We start from the raw sequence: 16,156 nt of genomic DNA on the forward strand, positions 1-16,156 counted from the left end.
TAGGAAATATACACAAGATATATATACACAATAGCAAAAATATGCAGTATAGTCTTAGAAAACAGTGCAAACAATGTATAGTTACAATAGGATGCAATGGGGAAACATAGGGATAGGGGCAACACAAACCATATACTCCAAAAGTGGAATGCGAACCACGAATGGACCCCAAACCTATGTGACCTTGTAGAGGGTCGCTGGGACTATTAGAAAATAGTGAGAGTTAGAAAAATAACCCTCTCCAAGACCCTGAAAAGTGAGTGCAGAGTGCACTAAAGTTCCCCTAAGGACAAAGAAGTCGTGTTAGAGGAATAATGCAGGAAAGACACAAACCAACAATGCAACAACTGTGGATTTCCAATCTAGGGTACCTGTGGAACAAGGGGACCAAGTCCAAAAGTCACAAGCAAGTCGGAGATGGGCAGATGCCCAGGAAATGCCAGCTGTGGGTGCAAAGAAGCTTCTACTGGACAGAAGAAGCTGAGGTTTCTGCAGGAAAGAAAAGGGCTAGAGACTTCCCCTTTGGTGGACGGATCCCTCTCGCCGTGGAGAGTCATGCAGAAGTATTTTCCCACCGAAAGAATGCCAACAAGCCTTGCTAGCTGCAAATCTTGCAGTTAGCATTTTTGGACGCTGCTGTGGCCCAGGAGGGGCCAGGAGGTCGCAAATTGGACCAGGAGAGAGAGGGGACGTCGAGCAAGACAAGGAGCCCTCTCAGCAGCAGGTAGCACCCGGAGAAGTGCCAGAAACAGGCACTACAAGGATGTGTGAAATGGTGCTCACCCGAAGTCGCACAAAGGAGTCCCACGTCGCCGGAGACCAACTTAGAAAGTCGTGCAATGCAGGTTAGAGTGCTGTGGACCCAGGCTTGGCTGTGCACAAAGGATTTCCGCCGGAAGTGCACAGGGGCCGGAGTAGCTGCAAAAGTCGCGGTTCCCAGCAATGCAGCCCAGCGAGGTGAGGCAAGGACTTACCTCCACCAAACTTGGACTGAAGAGTCACTGGACTGTGGGGGTCCCTTGGACTCGAGGGACCTCGCTCGTCGTGCTGAGAGGAGACCCAAGGGACCGGTAATGCAACTTTTTGGTGCCTGCGGTTGCAGGGGGAAGATTCCGTCGACCCACGGGAGATTTCTTCGGAGCTTCTGGTGCAGAGAGGAGGCATACTACCCCCACAGCATGCACAAGCAGGAAAACAGTCGAGAAGGCGGCAGGATCAGCGTTACAGAGTTGCAGTAGTCGTCTTTGCTACTATGTTGCAGGTTTGCAGGCTTCCAGCGCGGTCAGCAGTCGTTTCCTTATCAGAAGGTAAAGAGAGAGATGCAGAGGAACTCGGATGAGCTCTTGCATTCGTTATCTGAGGTTTCCCCAGAGACATAGACCCTAAATAGCCAGAAAAGAGGGTTTGGCTACCTAGGAGAGAGGATAGGCTAGCAACACCTGAAGGAGCCTATCACAAGGAGTCTCTGACGTCACCTGGTGGCACTGGCCACTCAGAGCAGTCCAGTGTGCCAGCAGCACCTCTGTTTCCAAGATGGCAGAGGTCTGGAGCACAGTGGAGGAGCTCTGGACACCTCCCAGGGGAGGTGCAGGTCAGGGGAGTGGTCACTCCCCTTTCCTTTGTCCAGTTTCGCGCCAGAGCAGGGGCTAAGGGGTCCCTGAACCGGTGCCGGAGTAGCTGCAAAACACGCGGTTCCCAGCAATGCAGTCTGGCGTGGGGAGGCAAGCACTTACCTCCACCAAACTTGGACTGAAGAGTCACTGGACTGTGGGAGTCACTTGGACAGAGTAGCTGAGTTCAAGGGACCTCGCTCGTTGTGCTGAGAGGAGACCCAGTGGACCGGTGAAGCAGTTCTTTGGTGCCTGCGGTTGCAGGGGGAAAATTCCGTTGACCCACAGGAGATTTCTTCGGAGCTTCTAGTGCAGAGAGGAGGCAGATTGCCCCCACAGCATGCCCCACCAGGAAAACAGTTGAGAAGGCGGCAGGATCGGCGTTACAAGGTGGCAGTAGTCGTCTTTGCTACTTTGTTGCAGTTTTGCAGGCTTCCAGCGCGGTCAGCAGTCGATTCCTTGGCAGAAGGTGAAGAGAGAGATGCAGAGGAACTCGGATGAGCTCTTGCATTCGTTATCTAAAGTTTCCCCAGAGACAGAGACCCTAAATAGCCAGAAAAGAGGGTTTGGCTACTTAGGAGAGAGGATAGGCTACTAACACCTGAAGGAGCCTATCAGCAGGAGTCTCTGACGTCACCTGGTGGCACTGGCCACTCAGAGCAGTCCAGTGTGCCAGCAGCACCTCTGTTTCCAAGATGGCAGAGGTCTGGAGCACAGTGGAGGAGCTCTGGACACCTCCCAGGGGAGGTGCAGGTCAGGGGAGTGGTCACTCCCCTTTCCTTTGTCCAGTTTCGCGCCAGAGCAGGGGCTAAGGGGTCCCTGAACCGGTGTAGACTGGCTTATGCAGAATTGGGCACATCTGTGCCCAAGAAAGCATTTCCAGAGGCTGGGGGAGGCTACTCCTCCCCTGCCTTCACACCATTTTCCAAAGGGAGAGGGTGTCACACCCTCTCTCAGAGGAAGTCCTTTGTTCTGCCATCCTGGGACAAGCCTGGCTTGACCCCAGGGGGGCAGAAACCTGTCTGAGGGGTTGGCAGCAGCAGCAGCTGCAGTGAAACCCCAGGAAAGGCAGTTTGGCAGTACCAGGGTCAGTGCTACAGACCACTGGGATCATCGAATTGTGCCAACAATGCCAGGATGGCATAGAGGGGGCAATTCCATGATCTTAGACATGTTACATGGCCATATTCGGAGTTACCATTGTGAAGCTACATATAGGTATTGACCTATATGTAGTGCACGCGTGTAATGGTGTCCCCGCACTCACAAAGTTCAAGGAATTGGCTCTGAACAATGTGGGGGCACCTTGGCTAGTGACCTGGTGCCCTCACACTAAGTAACTTTGCACCTAACCTTTACCAGGTAAAGGTTAGACATATAGGTGACTTATAAGTTACTTAAGTGCAGTGTAAAATGGCTGTGAAATAACGTGGACGTTATTTCACTCAGGCTGCAGTGGCAGGCCTGTGTAAGAATTGTCAGAGCTCCCTATGGGTGGCAAAAGAAATGCTGCAGCCCATAGGGTTCTCCTGGAACCCCAATACCCTGGGTACCTCAGTACCAGATACTAGGGAATTATAAGGGTGTTCCAGTAAGCCAATGTAAATTGGTAAAATTGGTCACTAGCCTGTTAGTGACAATTTGAAAGAAATGAGAGAGCATAACCACTGAGGTTCTGGTTAGCAGAGCCTCAGTGAGACAGTTAGGCACTACACAGGGAACACATACATATAGGCCACAAACTTATGAGCACTGGGGTCCTGACTAGCAGGGTCCCAGTGACACATAACAAACATACTGAAAACATAGGGTCTTCACTATGAGCACTGGGCCCTGGCTAGCAGGATCCCAGTGAGACAGTGAAAACACCCTGACATACACTCACAACCAGGCCTAAAGTGGGGGTAACAAGGCTAGAAAGAGGCTACTTTCTCACAGTTGGGTGCTAAGTTACTTAGTGTGTGGGCACCCTGGTACTAGCCAAGGTGCTCCCACATGGTTTAGGGCAAATTCCCCAGACTTTGTGAGTGTGGGGACACCATTACACACGTGCACTATACATAGGTCACTACCTATGTATAGCTTCACAATGGTAACTCCGAATATGGCCATGTAACATGTCTATGATCATGGAATTGCCCCCTCAATGCCATCCTGGCATTGTTGGCACAGTCCCATGATCCCACGGGTCTCTAACACAGACCCGGGTACTGCCAAACTGCCTTTTCAGTGGTTTCACTGCATCTGCTGCCAACCCCTCCGACAGGTTTCTGCCCTCCTGGGGTCCAGCCAGGCTTGGCCCAGGAAGGCAGAACAAAGGACTTCCTCAGAGAGAGGGTGTTACACCCTCTCCCTTTGGAAAAAGGTGTTAAGGCAGGGGAGGAGTAGCCTCCCCCAGCCTCTGGAAATGCTTTCATGGGCACAGATGGTGCCCATTTCTGCATAAGCCAGTCTACACCAGTTCAGGGACCCCTCAGCCCTGCTCTGGCGCGAAACTGGACAAAGGAAAGGGGAGTGACCACTCCCCTGACCTGCACCTCCACTGGGAGATGCCCAGAGCTCCTCCAGTGTGCTCCAGACCTCTGCCATCTTGGAAACAGAGGTGCTGCTGGCACACTGGACTGCTCTGAGTGGCCAGGGCCAGCAGGTGACGTCAGAGACTCCTTCTGATAGGCTCCTTCAGGTGTTGCTAGCCTATCCTCTCTCCTAAGTAGCCAAACCCTCTTTTCTGGCTATTTAGGGTCTCTGCTTTGGGGAATTCCTTTGATAACGAATGCAAGAGCTCATCAGAGTTCCTCTGCATCTCTCTCTTCACCTTCTGCCAAGGAATCGACTGCTGACCGCGCTGGAAGCCTGCAAAACTGCAACAAAGTAGCAAAGACGACTACTGCCACCTTGTAACGCCGATCCTGCCGCCTTCTCAACTGTTTTCCTGGTGGGGCATGCTGTGGGGGCAGTCTGCCTCCTCTCTGCACTAGAAGCTCCGAAGAAATCTCCTGTGGGTCAACGGAATTTTCCCCCTGCAACCGCAGGCACCAAAGAACTGCTTCACCGGTCCACTGGGTCTCCTCTCAGCACAACGAGCGAGGTCCCTTGAACTCAGCTACTCTGTCCAAGTGACTCCCACAGTCCAGTGACTCTTCAGTCCAAGTTTGGTGGAGGTAAGTGCTTGCCTCCCCACGCCAGACTGCATTGCTGGGAACCGCGTGTTTTGCAGCTACTCCGGCCCCTGTGCACTTTTCCAGGATTTCCTTTGTGCACAGCCAAGCCTGGGTCCACGGCAGTCTAACCTGCATCCCACAACCTCCTTAGTTGTCCTCCGGCGGCGTGGGACTCTCTTGTGCAACTTCGGGTGAGCACCGTTTCACTCCACTTTGTAGTGCCTGTTCTGGCACTTCTGCGGGTGCTGCCTGCTTCTGAGAGGGCTCCTTGTCTTGCTGGACGCCCCCTCTGTCCCCTCACGCAATTGGCGACATCCTGGTCCCTCCTGGGCCACTGCAGCATCCAAAAACCCCAACCGCGAGCTTTGCAGCTAGCAAGGCTTGTTTGCGGTCTTTCCGCAGGAAAACACTTCTGCACGACTCTTCACGACGTGAGATATCCAACCTCCTAAAGGAAAGTTTCTAGCCCTTGCCGTTCTTACAGAATCCTCAGCTTCTACCATCCAGTGGCAGCTTCTTTGCACCCACAGCTGGCATTTCCTGGGCATCTGCCCACTCTCGACTTGATCGTGACTTTTGGACTTGGTCCCCTTGTTCCACAGGTACTCTCATCTGGAAATCCATTGTTGTTGCATTGCTGGTGTTGGTCTTTCCTGCAGAATTCCCCTATCACGACTTCTATGCTCTTTGGGGAACTTCAGTGCACTTTGCACTCACTTTTCTGTGTCTTGGGGTGGGCTATTTTTCTAACCCTCACTGTTTTCTTACAGTCCCAGCGACCCTCTACAAGGTCACATAGGTTTGGGGTTCATTCGTGGTTCGCATTCCACTTCTAGAGTATATTGTTTGGGTTGCCCCAATCCCTATGTGCCCCCATTGCATTCTATAGTGACTATACACTGTTTGCACTGTTTTCTATTGCTATTACTGCATATTTTGGTATTGTGTACATATATCTTGTGTATATTTGCTATCCTCATACTGAGGATACTCACTGAGATACTTTGGCATATTGTCATAAAAATACAGTACCTTTATTTTTAGTATATCTGTGTATTGTGTTTTCTTATGATATTGTGCAAGTGACACTAGTGGTACTGTAGGAGCTTCACTCGTCTCCTAGTTCAGCCTAAGCTGCTCTGCTAAGCTACCATTATCTATCAGCCTAAGCTGCTAGACACCCCTATACCCTAATAAGGGATACCTGGGCCTGGTGCAAGGTGTAAGTACCCCTTGGTACTCACTACAAGCCAGTCCAGCCTCCTACATTGTTTGTGCAGCGGTGGGATAAGTACTTTGTAACTACTTACCACTTTTGTCATTGTACTTTTCATAAGAGAAAAATATACAAAACAAGTTCAGTGTATTTACACCTAACCAAAAAGTTTTGCTTTTCTTCTCTCACTTCTATTCTAAGTGCTGAAAAGTACCTCTAAACTTTCTAAAATGTTCTTAAAAAGTTGTAAAAGTTTTTTTTTCTGTCTTTCAAAAAAGTTCTGAAAAACTTTTTCACACTTTTTATATCACTTAAACACTTTCTAAAATGTCTGGCACAGGCCAAACTGTTGATCTGTCCAAACTTGCATATGATCACATTAGCTGGAAAGGAGCAAGGGGTCTCTGCATTGAAGGAGGTTTAGGGATAGGGAAGAATCCCTCTAGAGAACTGTTGGTTAATATGCTCATTTAACAAGATAAGACCAGAGTTGGTACTTCTGTTGAGAAATTAGCTGATGGTTCCCAATCTGACCCTGTAGCACCCCTAGCAAAGGATTTAGAAGGGAAACATCCTAGCCTGCCCATTAGCAGACCACCTAGCATAGCTGGTACTGATGTAGAGTCACACCACAGTAATAGTGTTGCCTCACATCACAGTAAGAGTGTTCCTTCTCATCATAGTAGAAGTGTTATTTCTGTTAGCCAGGTTGTTAGAGTGCCATCTGTTAGGGCCAGGTCTCCTTGTGTTCATTCTCACCATACTTCTGTTTCAAGGCATGCCCCACCCACCCACCCTGATGACAGAGTGTTAGAAAGGGACCTCAATAGATTGAGAGTGGAAAAATCCAGGCTGAAGCTCAAGAAGCAACAGCTGGATTTAGATAGGCAGTCCTTAGAGATAGAAAGAGAAAGACAGAAAATTGGGTTAGAAACCCATGGTGGCAGCAGCAGTATTCCCAATAGTCATCATGCAAGAGAGCCTGATTCAAGGAATCTGCACAAGATAGTTCCCCCTTACATGGAGGCGGATGACATTAACAAGTCGTTTGCTGCACTTGAGAGGGCCTGTGTTGTACAGGATGTCCCTCAAAGGCAGTGGGCTGCTATCCTATGGCTATCATTTAGTGGAAAGGGTAGGGATAGCCTCCTTACTGTGAAAGAAAGTGATACCAATAATTTTGCAGTTCTTAAGAATGCACTCCCAGATGGTTATGGCTTAACCACTAAACAGTACTGGATGAAGTTCAGAGAAACCAAAAAGGAGTCTTCACAAGACTGGGTAGACTTTGTTGACCATTCAGTGAAGGCCTTGGAGGGGTGGTTACATGGCAGTAAAGTTACTGATTATGAAAGCCTGTATAACTTAATCCTGAGAGAGCATATTCTTAATAATTGTGTGTCTGATTTGTTGCACCATTACCTGGTGGACTCTGATCTGACCCCTCCCCAAGACATGGGAAAGAAGGCAGACAAATGGGTCAGAACAAGGGTGAACAGAAAAGTTCATACAGGGGGTGACAAAGATGGCAAGAAGAAGGATGGTAAGTCTTCTGACAAGGGTGGGGACAAATCTAAAAATGAGTCTTCATCAGGCCCACAAAAACACTCTGGTGGGGGGGGTGGGCCCAAATCCTCTTCAAATCAAAACAAAGAAAAGAAACCATGGTGCTATTTATGTAAAATAAAAGGCCATTGGACAACAGATCCCAGTTGTCCAAAGAAAAGCACCAAGCCTCCTACGACTACAACCCCTGCTGCTACACCTAGTGCCCCTAGTAATAGCAGTGGTGGTGGGAGCAAACCTACTAATAGCCAATCCAAGGGAGTAGCTGGGCTCACTTTTGGAAATTTAGTTGGGGTTGGTCTGATTAGGGAGACCACATAGGCTGTGTTAGTCTCTGAGGGGGCTATTGATTTACCCACCTTGGTTGTTTGTCCCCTTAACATGGATAAGTACAAGCAACTACCCCTAATAAATGGTGTTGAGGTTCAGGACTACAGGGACACAGGTGCCAGTGTTACAATGGTAATAGAGAAACTGGTCCACCCTGAACAACACCTACTTGGTCACCAGTACCAAGTAACCGATGCTCATAACAACACCCTTAGCCACCCCATGGCTGTTGTGAATCTCAACTGGGGGGGGGTTACTGGCCCAAAGAAAGTTGTGGTTGCCTCAGCTTTACCTGTAGACTGTCTATTAGGGAATGATTTAGAGACATCAGCTTGGGCAGAAGTGGAGTTGGAGGCTCATGCAGCAATGCTGGGCACTCCAGGGCATATTTTTGCTTTGACCAGGGCTCAGGCCAAAAATCAAAAAGGACAGGGTGACTTGGATCCTGGAAGAATAGACCAAGTGCTCCCTAAAGCTAGGGTTAGTAAAGGTAAAACACTACCTACTATCCCTCCATCTACAGTGGATTCTAATGCTGAGGAAGAAGAATTTCCACCCTGTGCAGAACCTACACCAGAGGAGATGGAAGCAGACACTGTTGAGCTTTTGGGTGAAGGGGGGCCTGCCAGGGAGGAGCTGAGTGTGGCACAGCATACCTGTCCCACACTAGAGGGTCTAAGGCAGCAAGCTGTCAAACAAGCAATTGGGGATGTCAGTGACTCTCACAGAGTTTACTGGGAGGACAACCTCTTGTACACTGAAGCAAGGGATCCAAAACCTGGAGCTGCCAGGAGATTGGTGATTCCTCAGGAGTACAGAAAGTTCCTCCTAACTCTAGCCCACGACATTCCCTTAGCTGGACATTTGGGGCAAATGAAAACTTGGGACAGGCTTGTTCCCTTGTTTCATTGGCCTAGAATGTCAGAGGACACAAAGGAATTTTGTAAGTCCTGTGAAACCTGTCAAGCCAGTGGCAAGACAGGTGGCACCCAAAAGGCACCCCTTATTCCACTGCCTGTGGTTGAGGTTCCCTTTGAAAGGGTAGGGGTTGACATAGTTGGCCCCCTTGACCTTCCTACTGCTTCAGGCAATAGGTGTATCTTGGTGGTAGTGGACCATGCCACCAGATATCCTGAAGCAATTCCTCTAAGGACCACTACAGCTCCTGCAGTGGCAAAGGCCCTCCTATGAATCTTTTCCATGGTGGGCTTCCCAAAAGAGGTAGTATCAGACAGGGGAAGCAATTCTATGTCTGCTTACTTAAAGGCCATGTGGAAGGAATGTGGTGTGACATGCAAGTTCACCACAACCTATCATCCACAAACAAATGGACTGGTTGAGAGGTTTAATAAAACTCTCAAAGGCATGATTATGGCACTCCCTGAAAAACTCCACAGGAGATGGGATATCCTCTTACCTTGCCTCCTTTTTGCTTACAGGGAGGTACCCCAGAAAGGAGTGGGCTTCAGCCCCTTTGAACTCCTATTTGGGCACCCTGGGAGAAGTCCTCTAACACTTGTTAAGGAGGGTTGGGAACAACCTTTAAACGCTCCAAAGCAAGACATAATGGACTATGTACTTGGCCTAAGATCTAGGATGGCTGAGTAGATGAAAAAGGCCAGTAAAAACCTTCAGGCCAGCCAAGAGCTCCAGAAGCAATGGCATGACCAGAAGGCTGTTTTGGTTCAGTACCAACCAGGGCAGAAAGTGTGGGCCTTGGAGCCTGTGGCCCCAAGAGCACTCCAAGACAAATGGAGTGGTCCCCACATAATTGTTGAGAAAAACGGTGAAGTCACCTACTTAGTTGACTTAGGCACTGCAAGGAGTCCCCTTAGGGTGCTCCATGTCAATCGCCTGAAACTCTACTATGACAGGGCTGATCTCACCCTGCTCATGGCAACTGATGAGGGACAGGAAGAAGAGAGTGACCCTCTCCCTGATCTCTTCTCTTCCACAGAACACGATGCTCTAGTGGAAGGTGTAGTACTGGCAGATTGTCTTACTGCTGAGCAGAAAGACCACTGCATAAATCTCCTGGGTCAGTTTTCTGAACTCTTCTCTACTGTGCCAGGTACCACTTCTTGGTGTGAGCACACTATAGATACTGGAGACACTTGCCTGTCAAAAGTAAGATCTATAGGCAGCCTGACCATGTCAGAGACTTCATAAAGCAAGAGGTGCAGAAAATGCTTGAACTGTGAGTGGTTGAGCACTCTGAAAGTCCATGGGCCTCTCCTGTGGTACTTGTACCAAAACCTAATTCCAAGGATGGAAAGAAGGAAATGCGGTTTTGTGTAGACTACAGAGGTCTCAACCAGGTAACCAAAACTGATGCTCACCCTATACCAAGGGCAGATGAGCTAATAGATACACTGGCATCTGCCAAGTATCTAAGCGCTTTAGATTTGACTGCAGGGTATTGGCAGATCAAATTATCAGAAGATGCAAAAGCAAAAACTGCATTTTCAACCATTGGAGGCCATTACCAATCCACAGTAATGCCTTTTGGATTGAAAAATGCACCTGCCACTTTTCAAAGGTTGGTGAATACAGTCCTGCAAGGGCTGGAAGCTTTTAGTGCAGCATATCTAGATGATATAGCTGTCTTTAGCTCCAGCTGGGATGATCGCCTGGTCCGCCTATGGAAAGTTTTGGAGGCCCTGCAAAAGGCAGGCCTCACTATCAAGGCTTCAAAGTGCCAGATAGGGCAGGGGAATGTGGTTTATCTGGGACACCTGGTAGGTGGAGAACAGATTGTACCACTGTAGGAGGCTGGACTGGCTTGTAGTGAGTACCAAGGTGTACTTACACCTTGCTCCAGGCCCATGTATCCCTTATTAGAGTATAGGGTGTCTAGCAGATTAGGCTGATAGTTAATGGTAGCTTAGCAGAGCAGCTTAGGCTGAACTAGGAGACGACTGAAGCTCCTACAGTACCACAAGAGTCATATGCACAATATCATAAGAAAACTCAATACACAGATATACTAAAAATAAAGGTACTTTATTTTTATGACAATATGCCAAAAGCATCTCAGTGAGTACCCTCAGTATGAGGATAGCAAATATGCACAAGATATATGTACACAATACCAAAAATATGCAGTATAGTCTTAGAAAACAGTGCAAACAATGTATAGTTACAATAGGATGCAATGGGAGCACATAGGGATAGGGGCAACACAAACCATATACTCCAAAAGTGGAATGCGAACCACGAATGGACCACAAACCTATGTGACCTTGTAGAGGGTCGCTGGGACAGTAAGAAAACAGTGAGGGTTAGAAAAATAGCCCACCCCAAGACCCTGAAAAGTGAGTGCAAAGTGCACTAAAGTTCCCCAAAGAGCACAGAAGTCGTGATAGGGGAATTCTGCAGGAAAAACCAACACCAGTGTAGGAGGCTGGACTGGCTTGTAGTGAGTACCAAGGGATACTTGCACCTTACACCAGGCCCACTTATCCCTTATTAGTGTATAGGGTGTCTAGCAGCATAGGCTGATAGATAATGGTAGCTTAGCAGAGCAGCTTAGGCTGAACTAGGAGACGAGTGAAGCTCCTACAGTACCACTTAGTGTCATATGCACAATATCATAAGAAAACACAATACACAGTTATACTAAAAATAAAGGTACTTTATTTTTATGACAATATGCCAAAGTATCTCAGAGTGTACCCTCAGTGAGAGGATAGGAAATATACACAAGATATATATACACAATACCAAAAATATGCAGTATAGTCTTAGAAAACAGTGCAAACAATGTATAGTTACAATAGGATACAATGGGGACACATAGGGAGAGGGGCAACACAAACCATATACTCCAAAAGTGGAATGCGAACCACGAATGGACCCCAAACCTATGTGACCTTGTAGAGGGTCGCTGGGACTATTAGAAAATAGTGAGGGTTAGAAAAATAGCCCACCCCAAGACCCTAAAAAGTGAGTGCAAAGTGCACTAAAGTTCCTCCAAGGACAAAGAAGTCGTGATAGAGGAATACTGCAGGAAAGACACAAACCAGCAATGCAACAACAATGGATTTCCAGTCGAGGGTACCTGTGGAACAAGGGGACCAAGTCCAAAAGTCACAAGCAAGTCGGAGATGGGCAGATGCCCAGGAAATGCCAGCTGTGGGTGCAAAGAAGCTTCTACTGGACAGAAGAAGCTAAGGTTTCTGCAAGAACGACAAGGGCTAGAGACTTCCCCTTTTGAGGACGGATCTCTCACGCCGTGGAGAGTTGTGCAGAAGTGTTTTCCCACCGAAAGACCGCCAACAAGCCTTGCTAGCTGCAAATCATGCTGTGAGCGTTTTTGGATGCTGCTGTGACTCAAAAAGGACCAGGATGTCGCAAATTGCGCCAGGAGGTAGAGGGGACGTTGAGCAAGACAAGGAGCCCTCTTAGCAGCAGGTAGCACCCGGAGAAGTGCCAGAAACAGGCACTATGAGGATGCATGAAATGGTGCTCACCCGAAGTTACAGAAAGGAGTCCCACGTCGCCGGAGACCAACTTAAAAAGCCGTGCAATGCAGGTTAAAGTGCCGTGGACCCAGGCTTGGCTGTGCACAAAGGATTTCCGCCAGAAGTGCACAGGGGCCGGAGTAGCTGCAAAAGTCACGGTTCCCAGCAATGCAGTCTGGCGTGGGGAGGCAAGGACTTACCTCCACCAAACTTGGACCGAAGAGTCACTGGACTGTGGGAGTCACTTGGACAGAGTTGCTGGATTCGAGGGACCTCGCTCGTCGTGCTGAGAGGAGACCCAAGGTACCGGTAATGCAGCTTTTTGGTGCCTGCGGTTGCAGGGAGAAGATTCCGTCGACCCACGGGAGATTTCTTCGGAGCTTCTAGTGCAGAGAGGAGGCAGACTACCCCCACAGCATGCACCACCAGGAAAACAGTCGAGAAGGCGGCAGGATCAGCGTTACAGAGTTGCAGTAGTCGTATTTGCTACTATGTTGCAGTTTTGCAGGCTTCCAGCGCGGTCAGCAGTCGATTCCTTGGCAGAAGGTGAAGAGAGAGATGCAGAGGAACTCGGATGAGCTCTTGCATTCGTTATCTAAAGTTTCCCTAGAGACAGAGACCTAAATAGCCAGAAAAGAGGGTTTGGCTACCTAGGAGAGAGGATAGGCTAGCAACACCTGAAGGAGCCTATCAGAAGGAGTCTCTGACGTCACCTGGTGGCACTGGCCACTCAGAGCAGTCCAGTTTGCCAGCAGCACCTCTGTTTCCAAGATGGCAGAGGTCTGGAGCACACTGGAGGAGCTCTGGACACCTCCCAGGGGAGGTGCAGGTCAGGGGAGTGGTCACTCCCCTTTCCTTTGTCCAGTTTCGTGCCAGAGCAGGGCTAAGGGGTCCCCTGAACCGGTGTAGACTGGCTTATGCAGAATTGGGCACATCTGTGCCCAAGAAAGCATTTCCAGAGGCTGGGGGAGGCTACTCCTCCCCTGCCTTCACACCATTTTCCAAAGGGAGAGGGTGTAACACCCTCTCTCAGAGGAAGTCCTTTGTTCTACCATCCTGGGCCAGGCCTGGCTGGACCCCAGGAGGGCAGAAGCCTGTCTGAGGGGTTGGCAGCAGCTGCAGTGAAACCCCAGGAAAGGCAGTTTGGCTGTACCAGGGTCTGTGCTACAGACCACTGGAACCATGGGATTGTGCCAACTATGCCAGGATGGCATAGAGGGGGCAATTCCATGATCATAGACATGTTACATGGCCATATTCGAAGTTACCATTGTGAAGCTACATATAGGTAGTGACCTATATGTAGTGCACGCGTGTAATGGTGTCCCCGCACTCACAAAGTCCGGGGAATTGGCCCTGAACAATGTGGGGTCACCTTGGCTAGTGCCAGGGTGCCCTCACACTAAGTAACTTTGCACCTAACCTTTACCAGGTAAAGGTTAGACATATAGGTGACTTATAAGTTACTTAAGTGCAGTGTAAAATGGCTGTGAAATAACGTGTGCGTTATTTCACTCAGGCTGCAGTGGCAGGCCTGTGTAAGAATTGTCAGAGCTCCCTATGGGTGGCAAAAGAAATGCTGCAGCCCATAGGGATCTCCCGGAACCCCAATACCCTGGGTACCTCAGTACCATATACTAGGGAATTATAAGGGTGTTCCAGTATTCCAATGTGAATTGGTGAAATTGGTCACTAGCCTGTTAGTGACAATTTGGAAAGAAATGAGAGAGCATAACCACTGAGGTTCTGGATAGCAGAGCCTCAGTGAGACAGTTAGTCATAACACAGGTAACACATTCAGGCACACTTATGAGCACTGGGGCCCTGGCTGGCAGGGTCCCAGTGACACATACAACTAAAACAACATATATACAGTGAAAAATGGGGGTAACATGCTAGGCAAGATGGTACTTTCCAACACAACCCCCCCCCAAACGAAGGACAATAAGACTAGTAATTACCTGATGGGTTTTCATTGTCTAAGTGGAAATAACTGGAGAGTCCATCTACATTGGAGTGGGTACTCCCAGGTCTATGTTCCACTGTATAGTCCATTCCCTGTTAGGATATGGACCACCTCAACTATTTAGGATTTTCACCTTTCATTTGTTTTAGCCAAAGTAGAGGTTTGTGGTCTGTCTGAACAATTAAGTGAGTGCCAAACAGGTATGGCCTCAACTTCTTCAGTGCCCAGACCACAGAAAAGGCCTCCCTCTCTATGGCAGACCAACGCTTTTCTCTAGGGGTCAACCTCCTGCTGATAAAAGCAACAGGTTGATCCTGGCCCTCAGAATTAAGTTGTGATAAGACTGCCCCTACCCCTAATTCAGATGCATCAGTTTGGACATAGAATTTTTTAGAGTAACAGGGGCTTTTCAGGACAGGTGCAGTGCACATGGCCTGCTTCAGCTCTTCAAAAGCTTTCTCACAGTTTGCTGTCCATAATACCTTTTTAGGCATTTTCTTGGATGCGAGGTCATTAAGAGGGGCTGCAATGGAGCCATAGTTCTTTATGAACCTCCTATAGTACCCAGTGAGGCCTAAAAAGGCTCTCACCTGAGTCTGAGTAGTAGGGCGAACCCAATCTATAATAGTTTGGATTTTCCCCTGAAGTGGTGCAATCTGTTCCCCATCTACAAGGTGTCCCAGATAAACCACCTTCCCCTGCCCTATCTGGCACTTTGAAGCCTTGATAGTGAGGCCTGCCTTTTGCAGGGCCTCCAAAACTTTCCATAGGTGGACCAGGTGATCATCCCAGCTGGAGCTAAAGACAGCTATATCATCTAGATATGCTGCACTAAAAGCTTCCAGCCCTTGCAGGGCTGTGTTCACCAACCTCTGAAAAGTGGTAGGTGCATTTTTCAATCCAAAAGGCATTACTGTGAATTGGTAATGGCCTCCAATGGTTGAAAATGCAGTTTTTGCTTTTGCATCTTCTGATAATTTGATCTGCTAATACCCTGCAGTCAAATCAAAAGTGCTTAGATACTTGGCAGATGCCAGTGTATCTATGAGCTCATCTGCCCTGGGTATAAGGTGAGCATCAGTTTTGGTTACCTGGTTTAGACCTCTGTAGTCTACACAAAACCGCATTTCCTTCTTTCCATCCTTGGAATGAGGTTTTGGTACAAGTACCACAGGAGAGGCCCATGGACTTTCAGAGTGCTCAACCACTCCCAGTTCAAGCATTTTCTGCACCTCTTGCTTTATGCAGTCTCTGACATGGTCAGGCTGCCTATAGATCTTACTTTTGACAGGCAAGCTGTCTCCAGTATCTATTGTGTGCTCACACCAAGAAGTGGTACCTGGCACAGTAGAAAAGAGTTCAGAAAACTGACCCAGGAGATTTATGCAGTGGTCTTTCTGCTCAGCAGTAAGACAATCTGCTAGTACAACACCTTCCACTAGAGCATCTTGTTCTGTGGAAGAGAAGAGATCAGGGAGAGGGTCACTCTTTTCTTCCTGTCCCTCATCAGTTGCCATGAGCAGGGTGAGATCAGCCCTGTCATAGTAGGGTTTCAGGCGATTGACATGTAGCACCCTAAGGGGACTCCTGGCAGTGCCTAAGTCAACTAAGTAGGTGACTTCACCCTCCTTTTCAACAATTGTGTGGGGTCCACTACATTTATCTTGGAGTGCTCTTGGGGCCACAGGCTCCAAGACCCACACTTTCTGCCCTGGTTGGTACTGAACCAAAACAGCCTTCTGATCATGCCATTGCTTCTGGAGCTCTTGGCTGGCCTGAAGGTTTTTACTGGCCTTTTTCATGTACTCAGCCATCCTTTATCTGAGGCCAAGTACATAGTCCAC

Source organism: Pleurodeles waltl, chromosome 3_1 (assembly GCF_031143425.1).
Source record: "Pleurodeles waltl isolate 20211129_DDA chromosome 3_1, aPleWal1.hap1.20221129, whole genome shotgun sequence".
Classification (NCBI taxonomy): Eukaryota; Metazoa; Chordata; class Amphibia; order Caudata; family Salamandridae; genus Pleurodeles; species Pleurodeles waltl.